Here is a 9,195-nt window from a genome sequence, read left to right on the forward strand (position 1 = left end):
TTTTTTTTTTTTACTTATTCCAGCCACCAGCTAGGAAGGAAGTGAATCTTCAGAATCGGTCGGGAGAGCAAATCCTATGCGCTAAAATCTTTTCAAAACAGTGTGCACACAACTGGAGAATTCCAAGCAGGGACAGGAATGTAAACAATATTGTTGAAAAAGGCGTGCAGTAGTCCCCTTTCTCCCAGCACACCTTAAACTGGGACTGTAACTCAATGCCTAGAGTGGGTAGGCAGGTAACGTACACAGATAAACTGTGTACTTAGTCCAGATAAGCTGGACACTAACGTGCGATGGGGACCGTGGCCAAGAGGACAAGCCCCATCCCCATGGACAGCACCAGGTGCTGATGGTCTTCAGGGAGAGCGGGATTTGCGAGAGCTTGCAACCTGGATCGATACATGAAACTCCTTGATTTTTAAATCTGTGCTACAAATCCTCATTTTTAAAGACACTGTCCAGGCAGATAGCACCTCTCTGGTAGCATCTGACTAGCAGGCTGCCAGTTCCAGTTCCTGACTACTAACTAAATTGTTTTTTACTTTATTCACTTTTCTTTTCTCCCTTCAACCCCAGGAGTTAAGTAGAAAGAAAGGAGCCCTCTCTACAATCTTGTCTGGACTTTCCTTTTTTTTAAAAAAAAAACCCAAGATCAACCCCCTGCCTGTGCTTCTAGCTGAGGCATCTCGGGAAACTGCTGAGTGGCAGAACCACAATTTGAAGCTCCCCATTTCCTTTTCATTTCTTTTTATTTCAGTGGTGGAGTCAGAGGAGTAATTATGTTGTTACCATGATCGCCATTTTTCTTGCCAGGCAAAGCAAGCAGTGAAGGCTGAGGGATGCCCAGACAAAAGCCAGGAGCAGCCTGTCAACCGCAATCACGACATCAGTGCTTCGAGCAAGAGCGACGGACTATTGCCTGCTTTTAAGGACTCATGGTCGTAAAGCCACTGAAAGGACTTCACATGAGCATTTTGAGAATGGACTGAACCCAGCAAGTCTGCACTTCACAGCAGTGACTACATTCTGAAATCACTCTACTGATCCAACCAGGGTTGGGTGAGGTCATGAGAGGTGAAGTTCATGCTTGTTGCAGATACTGTTGGAAGTCCATCCCAACTCACGTCCATCCTCCTTCCTCACTGAGCGAGTCTTGGTTTTGTTAAGCTTTCCTGCCCCTCCTGGCACGTGAGTCATTGGGAAATCCTAGTCAGGGGAGATCAACCCTAGTGGTCAGATTCTCTTCACTAGTGGCAGGGTTAGAGCAAGCATGTGACCCAGTTGGTCACTGGAGTGAGGGATTGGAGACTTCCGGGAAAGGATGTATCACTAGTAATAATGTGCCGCCTAAAAAGAGATGGCCTCTCTTCTTCCTTGGGACGTTGTCATGTGTGGATGTGACACCCGGAACTCTGGCAGCCATCCTGTGATCATGGGAGAAGGCAGCTTATGAACTAATCTGAACTGCTTGTGGCAGAGTGGCAAGATGGAAAAACCCTCATCCTTGGCATCTGTTTGAGTCACTATATTAAATAGAACTAAACAGGGGCACCTGGGTGGCTCTGTCAGTTGAGTGTCTGACTTCAGCCCAGGTCATGATCTCGTGGTTGATGAGTTTGAGCCCTGCGTGGGGCTCTGTGTCAACAGTTCGGAGCCTGGAGCTGCTTTGGATTCTGTGTCTCCCTTTCTCTATGTCCCTCCTCCACTCATGCTCTGTCTCTCTGTCTCAAAAAACAAACATTTAAAAATTTTTTAAAAATTAAACTAAACAACCTTGAATCCCACCTCCCTGTGGAGTTCTTGTATGTGAGAAAATAAACCTTTTTATCTTCTATGCAACTCTGGATTAAAGAGTTTCTGTTACTAACAGCCAACATAGCCTAACTGGCACAATGCTCGTTCCTAAAGGTTTACGGTAAAGTCTCTTTTCCACCTAGAGTCGGGTGGAATCATTCATTCATCACCCATTAATTGGTTTAATGAGTCTGATGACAGGGCCAAGAAAAGCCTGGCCACAGGATTTTCAACCTGTGATCCAGCAATTCTACTTCTGGGGACCCATAGGAAGTGAAATCAGTGTCTCCAAGAGATATCTACACTCTCGTGTTCATTGTGGTGTTACTCACAATTGCCAAGACATGGACACAACTGAAATGTCTGTCGATGGATGAATGGATACAGAAAATGCAGCGTTTAGAAGCAATGGAATATGCTTCGGCCTTAGAAAGAAGGAAACCCTATCATTTGGGTTGACAGGGATGAAACTGGAGGTCTGTTTGCCAAGTGAAACAAGCCAGACACCGAAAGACAAACACTGCATGGGGTCACTTAGAAGAAGAACCCACAAAAGTGGAACTCCAAGAAGCAGAGTAGCATGGTGGCTGTCAGGGCTCAGGGACAGCAGCTGGAGGGGGAATGGGGAGATGCAGGTCAAAGGGCATAGCATTCAGTTATGCAGGATGAATATTCTAAAGATCTAACGCGGGGCGCCTGGGTGGCTTAGTCGGTTAAGCGTCCGACTTTCGCTTAGGTCATGATCTCGCAGTTCGTGGGTTCGAGCCCCGCGTCGGGCTCTGTGCTGACTGCTGGCTCAGAGCCTGGAGCCTGTTTCAATCTGTGACTCCCTCTCTCTCTGACCCTCCCCTGCTCACGCTGTCTCTCTCTCTCTCCTAGAAATAAATAAAACATTAAAAAAAAAATTTAAGGATCTAACACACAGCATGGTGACTCTAGTTAATAAATCCATATTGGATATTTGAGATTTGCTGAAAGGAAATCTTAACTCTGCATCAAAAAGAAAAGGAAAGGTGATGTGGAGTGACGGATGTATTAACTGGCTTGACCGTGGCAAACATTTCACAATGTACATGCATATCAACATATCATATTGTATACCTTAAATAGACACAGTTTTCATTTGTCAGTTATACCCCCAGAAAGCTGAAACATAAAACAAACAAAAAGGCAAACGGACCTTCCTTCTTCCCGTTTGTTTACCAAGTCCTTCTGTTCCTGAAGGGATGTGGGTGGAAGAGTGCAAATCTACCACCCACATACACAGAGACACACGCATCCATGTATAAAGACAGGTGCGAGGCTGTTGGAAGGGGCTTTTCCATGCTAATAGGTATTTGGAAAGGACCCATCTTAGGTTTACTGTTAGCAATTAAAGACAACATCCAATCCACAACACATGATGTTTATTGTAGCCCCTTGTTTTCAGAGATGAAGGATATATAGGTCGGGCCACAGAGAAAGTATACAGTCTGGAAACCATGGATCTCTGGCAGTTAACGTTCAAAAGAGACACGGGGCAGGGTGATCTCCTCTTAAACCCGGAGACCTGTTGTCTAGAAGTCTTCCAGTCACGTCATGTCACGACCCACTAATTCCAGCTTGGTTCCTTCCCAGAATTCAATCTCGTCATAGCTGACATGGCCAACACTGTCTACCCAACATCCCTCCTCTTCTTTTCTTTATGAATATTAAGAAAAATGTGCCTACTGGGGGTGGGGAAGGTGTGGGTGGGTAGGGTCGGTGGTAGCAATGTCCCCAGCTGGAAAAACTACATTTCTCAGCCTCCTCTGTGACTAGAACTGGTCAGTTCTAGTTCTTCTTCTTCTTCTTTTTTTAAAAATTTTTTAGTAGTTTATTTATTTTTTTGAGACAGGGACAGAGCATGAGTGGGGGAGGGGCAGAGAGAGAGGGAGACAGAATCCGAAGCAGGCTCCAGGCTCGGAGCTGTCAGCACAGAGCCCGATGCAGGGTCAAACCCACAAACCATGAGATTTGATCTGAGCCGAAGTCGGACGCTTAACCGACTGAGCCACCCAGGCGCCCCTAGAACTGGTCAGTTCCAACCGAAGGACAAAGGCTGAAGATTTCAAATAGTAGGTCAGGTGTGTTTTGTACCCTAATATCACAGCCACTGCAGAAGCGTGGAAGAGTGGCATCTGGGGCGAGAGCAGAGTCCTATCCAGAGAGGAGAGTCCACCCCTCTGGGGTCTCTGGTGGGAGAGTAAGGCAAGAACAGGGCATGCTTACAGCAGCTGAGTGGAAGGACCGAGAACATTCTCATTCTATTCTTAGACACGGTCCCCATCCACCTGTGGGTAGAGCCACCTCTGTTGGTATATGTTCCATAAATTATGTGGGCTGGGGAGAGTGGTAGGAAAACCAGAGAGGAGGCAGAGGGATGGTTCTGTGTTTCATCTGGGTCTAATTAAGGAGGTGATTCATTGGAAAACACAGAGCCCCAAGAGGCAAAGGTAAGAGCCCTTTCAGCGCACGTGATGACCATGGTGCGTCTGCTTTGGGAACTGCAATGGCCTGTCATTGTGGGCTTCCCATGAAGAGCTATTTCAAAGGGTCTGAATGAAGCAGCCTGTGGTTGCGGAAGTGAATAACATAAATTCCACAATTTACTTGGATTACTGCCTCCTCATCTGAGCTGGGTTAAAATGCTCGGCGATGATTAAGTATCCCCAGTAGGGGCCAAAAGGTGGACATCGTGGAGCTAGAAATTGTACTACGCAGCTTGAAATGCCTGCTTAGTGTGTTACTGAACCTCGGATCATAAGCAAAGACCACCAAATTGCCTGAGCAATCTACCCTGTAGCACTTAAAAAAAAAAAAAGACTGTTTTTAAAAGAACAAATTTGAAGGAGATTATTGCTTTCTTCCCTTCAGGATTCTTCCTCCTATTTATCCTGCTTTTCTGCAAGGGCTTTTAAATATTGTCACCTCTTAAAAGTGATCTTCTCTTTTTGCCCTGTGCACACACACTTGGTCTGTGTGCTGTAGAAAACAGTCCCTGGGCTCCTGTGTCCCCAGATTCCCGGGCTAGGTATTAACTGTTCTCTAGAAGGGGCTGGGCAGAAATCAAAGAGGAAATTATTTTTCTTTTTTTCTTGAGAAAGAAAGGAAAGGGGGATATGTTATCTGTTTCTGACCATATTGTTTGAACACCCGCTCCTTTCTTTGATAGAGTTCCGTAGTTTTCGTCCCATTTTCCCAAAATATAATCTTTAAAACTACATTTCCCAGTTTCCCTTGTGGCTAGATCCAGACATGTGATCTGGGTTCCACCAATCAGACACAGACATGCAAAACTCTAACTTGGAAGTAAGCCAAAAAGCTTTAAAGAAGCTTTGGGGAGCGGCAGGTATCACTTCAAGCAAAGAGAGTGCAAACTCAGGCAGTTCCTGAGCAGGCTTCAGGGGTAGCAGGGCATGCACTGACCACCTCATCACCTCGATCAGGGGCGTGGCTTTGGCCATTGAATCTCCTTGTTGAGCCTTGAGTCCATTTCTCTGGTCTTCCCTGCCTACTATCTTCTCCTAAATTTCCTTTCTTACTAAAACAGATTGAGAAGAAGGATGCTGTTATTTGCAGCTAAAACTTACCCTACCCAACAGGCAGACACTATGATATGTGATAGGACTGTACTCGCAAAGAAAGGTTTTCTAAGGGCTCTTCTAAGGGCACCTGGGTGGCTCATTCTGTTAAGCATCTGACTCTTGATTTGATTTTGGCTCAGGTAATGATCTCACGGTTCATGGGATGGAGCCCCCAGTAGGGCTCTGTGCTAATGGCATGGAGCCTGCTTGGATTCTCTCTCTCCCTCTCATTCTACCCCTCTCCTACTCCCCCCCCCTCAAAATAAATACATAAACTTGAAGAAGAAGAAGAAGAAGAAGAAGAAGAAGAAGAAGAAGAAGAAGAAGAAGNCTTTTCTAGTACAGTATACCTTCTTTTAAATTTTTTTAATGTGTATTTGTTTTTGAGAGAAAGACTGACAGAGGTGAGCAGGGGAGGGGCAGAGGGGGAGGGAGACACAGAATCTGAAGCAGGCTCCAGGCTCTGAGCTGTCAGCACAGAGCCTGACACAGGACTCGAACTCATGAACTGCGAGATCATGACCCGAGCTGAAGTCAGACACGTAACCAACTGAACCACCCAGGCACCCCAAAGTATATGTCTAAACTAAATGGATTACAATGCTGACTTGGCCTTGGTACAGAGGAGCCCTGCAAGGGTCAGGAGATTTCAGGGAGCTGTTCTTGTCTCTCAGAACACATAGAGAAAAAAAAAAATTGCCGCTAAAACAGAGGATCACATTTACTCTCACGACACAAGCAAAGAAGGGACAGTCTAGACGGGGTGGTTCCTGGAGTATTCCCTTTCTCTCCCTGCCTGAAAGGCCACCATTACAGAAAGTTTCCCCTGGGTCTGGAACACTGTTTTCATCTTCACGAGAGTCCTGTCAGAGGGCAAGTCCTTGTGACAGGACTTTACCCCGTGATCATTAGCTGCACGACAGACTTTAGCTGACACAGCTTAGGATCAAGTTCTTGGGAAAGACACCAGAAAAGCCTCAGGAAGAGGAAGGTGGCGGGATGTTGATAACACACTTCACGTATTCCCCTAGATCTGGCTCTGTGTAAGTTGTGAGTCAACGTGGTTTTAAAAGAATTAAAAGGAAAACATCACATCTTATGTGGTTCTTTGACAATCAAAACAAGACCAAATCTCTTTACTGATTCAAATGAGATTTTCCTAAATGAAGGAAATCTAAACATATGGCAGAGAGCTTTAAAATCTGTTCATGTGTGAATGTCATGATAAATTTGGAACCGGTGAGTGTTACCAACCACCGGGCCATGTTCTCTGGAAATGGAAGGGAATCTCTCAAATTCATCCTCTCCTTTTGCTGGGGATCTGACTAAATCTGTCTGTGGGGATCACTTTCCTCTAGATTGGCAATGAAGTTTTGAAGAAAGAGCCCCATTTGCCAGGCTTAAATATACCGAAGGGGAGGTTAAAAAATGAGGCAATGTGGACAATGTTAAATGCTGCAGAAAATCTGGTGACTTTAGATGTTTGAATCCTAGTTCTATCTACTATGTGACCTTGGCCAAGTCACTTGACCTCTCTAATACTCTGTTTCCTCATCTAGTGAGAATGCTCCTTCTCAGCTTATAAAAGTGTTATAAAGAGAATACTGATAACACTGGCAAAATACCCAGTCATGGAAAAGGCTGAAGAAATGGGAATTATTAAGGGACAATAAGCCTCTACCTTCAGCCTCACCCATGTAATGGTAAGGGCCAGGGAATGAGAGCTTCTAGTTGAAGCCTCTAGAAAGGCTATCAGCCAACTACAAGGATTCAGTAAGTGGCCTTCCGAGGAGAGAGTTAAGAACCCAGCCTGCCTTCATCAGTGAGCACGCAAGTTCATTACCAAGCTGTTTGTTAATCACAGCCACATCTTTTCATTCAGAATTGAAATAAGAGAACTACCTGCCCTTTGGACAACGTGATTACATTTTTATTGTGAGTGGTAACAGGTTGGGGGCTAGACTCTAATGGACAAATAGCCTAGACGTAAAGAGCATTATTTGGAAGACTCTTAATGGACATTATTCACAGCCAACAAGTTCAAAGCAGAAGATGTCACTTGAAAATTGTGAATTTAGTCAAGGTTGAAAGATACAGGAATAGTTAAGTGTTTTGCACAAAGGAAATCTCATTGATGACCCAGTGGCATTGATACCAGTAGATCACAGTCTCTTAAGAGTTTTGCTTTGCTTCTTGGAGAGAGGCTGATGCTGTCTGTCAGTTCAGCTGGGGGTCCCTTCCGCCACGTTGAGAACCTAGAGCAGAGAGTCCATCAGCTTAAAAAATATTAAAAAGAGTTAAACAAACATAGTTAACAATACTGAAGTCTAACGCTGGAAGCAAAGGCATTCCCAACCCACCATCAGCATCACTTGGGAGCATCTTAGAAAATCAAATTCCTAGGTCTACACCAGACCTACTGAATCAGAATCCTGGAGTGGAGCCCAGTGATCTCGGCTTTCCAAAATCTTCTGAGCACATTCATGCTTGAGAACGACAGCCATCCCCTCCAAGAGAGAGACTCACTTCCTCTTTTTCTGGGGCCCCTACCTTTATGGATCTTTTTGTTCTGTTAGCTTCACTTGTATCCTGATAGGACTAGTCAGGTGTCTTTGGGCCAAAGTTGGAAATTAAATGTATTATCGCCAGGAATTTGTTACTGAAGTGTCAGCTGGGAGGAAGGGGGGGCATCGGCGAATGTGGAATCATAATTCTTACTTTGCTTACCTTGGCAGTGCCTCATTGTCACTCCTAGCTTACGAATTGCACAATTACATATTACAAAGCCATGCCTGTAAGTGGTAGGAGTGCGGGCAGCTTGGCAAGGAGAGCTAAGCTGGATTTCTGCCAGTTCTAAATTTCTTGTGGTTCGCTTGTCGTGGCTCCTGTTCAAGTTTAGACGGAAGGAGGAATGAGTGGTTGTAATTTTGAAATACTGTCTTTATTCCCCTCTAGCGCCCTCTATATGCTGAGATGAGAAAACGCATTGCAAAAGTAGAGCTCATTACACTTTCCAAGATTCTCTGGCAATTCAGGCTCCCCAGTGGTTCGAGCAGCCATTTGTTTCTAATAAAGGAATTACTGATATTCTCAGGCCAGTTATTACTTGCGCTGTGGCTCAGCTGTTTTGACCAGGTGCTAATGAGGCCAGGGCCTGGGGTTCAATTCCTACGCAGACCAATCAGTTTCGCTCTTCTCCACACGCCCGGGCTGCACTATTAAGGGTTTGCCAGCCTGCCTGACGATGCTACCATCCATCTTGAATATGAGGCACCGCTCATAAAAGGGGCCAGCGGAAGACGTGGGAAAGAGTTCAGAAAGCCCCTGCATTGGCTCAAAATATTGAATCTGAGCTGTCTGGCTCAAGGGGACGGAAGTAAAGCTGCAAGGAAAAGAGGAATTAGTAACCTAGGAAAATCTATGATCTGGAGGCAGAAGGGGTCCCTTATTGGGGTGGGGGGCGCTATCTTTGAGGTGGGGGTCACTTCACTCTGCTCCTTCATAGCAACTGTTGGGGTAATCAGAAAATTTCTAGTTATTCTTCATGACATGTTGCTGCCTTTCCTGTATTTGGAACTTCCTTTGGAGCGTTTCACGTATTGAAAAATACAACCTTTCTGTTCTCTATGTTGATTCGATGGGACAGTGGGAGTCATCCCTTAAAAGGAAGGGCAAACCTGCACATTTACTTCCTTCCCATAATGCCCTCGGCAATGCACTCACAGGCCCCTTCATGTCTGCCAAATAAGAGGAAAAAACGAAGGCTGTGGAGAGCACGGCTGTAGGTCCAAATTAC

The sequence above is a fragment of the Crocuta crocuta genome, unplaced genomic scaffold, assembly GCF_008692635.1.
Source record: "Crocuta crocuta isolate KB4526 unplaced genomic scaffold, BGI_CrCroc_1.0 scaffold36, whole genome shotgun sequence".
NCBI lineage: Eukaryota > Metazoa > Chordata > Mammalia > Carnivora > Hyaenidae > Crocuta > Crocuta crocuta.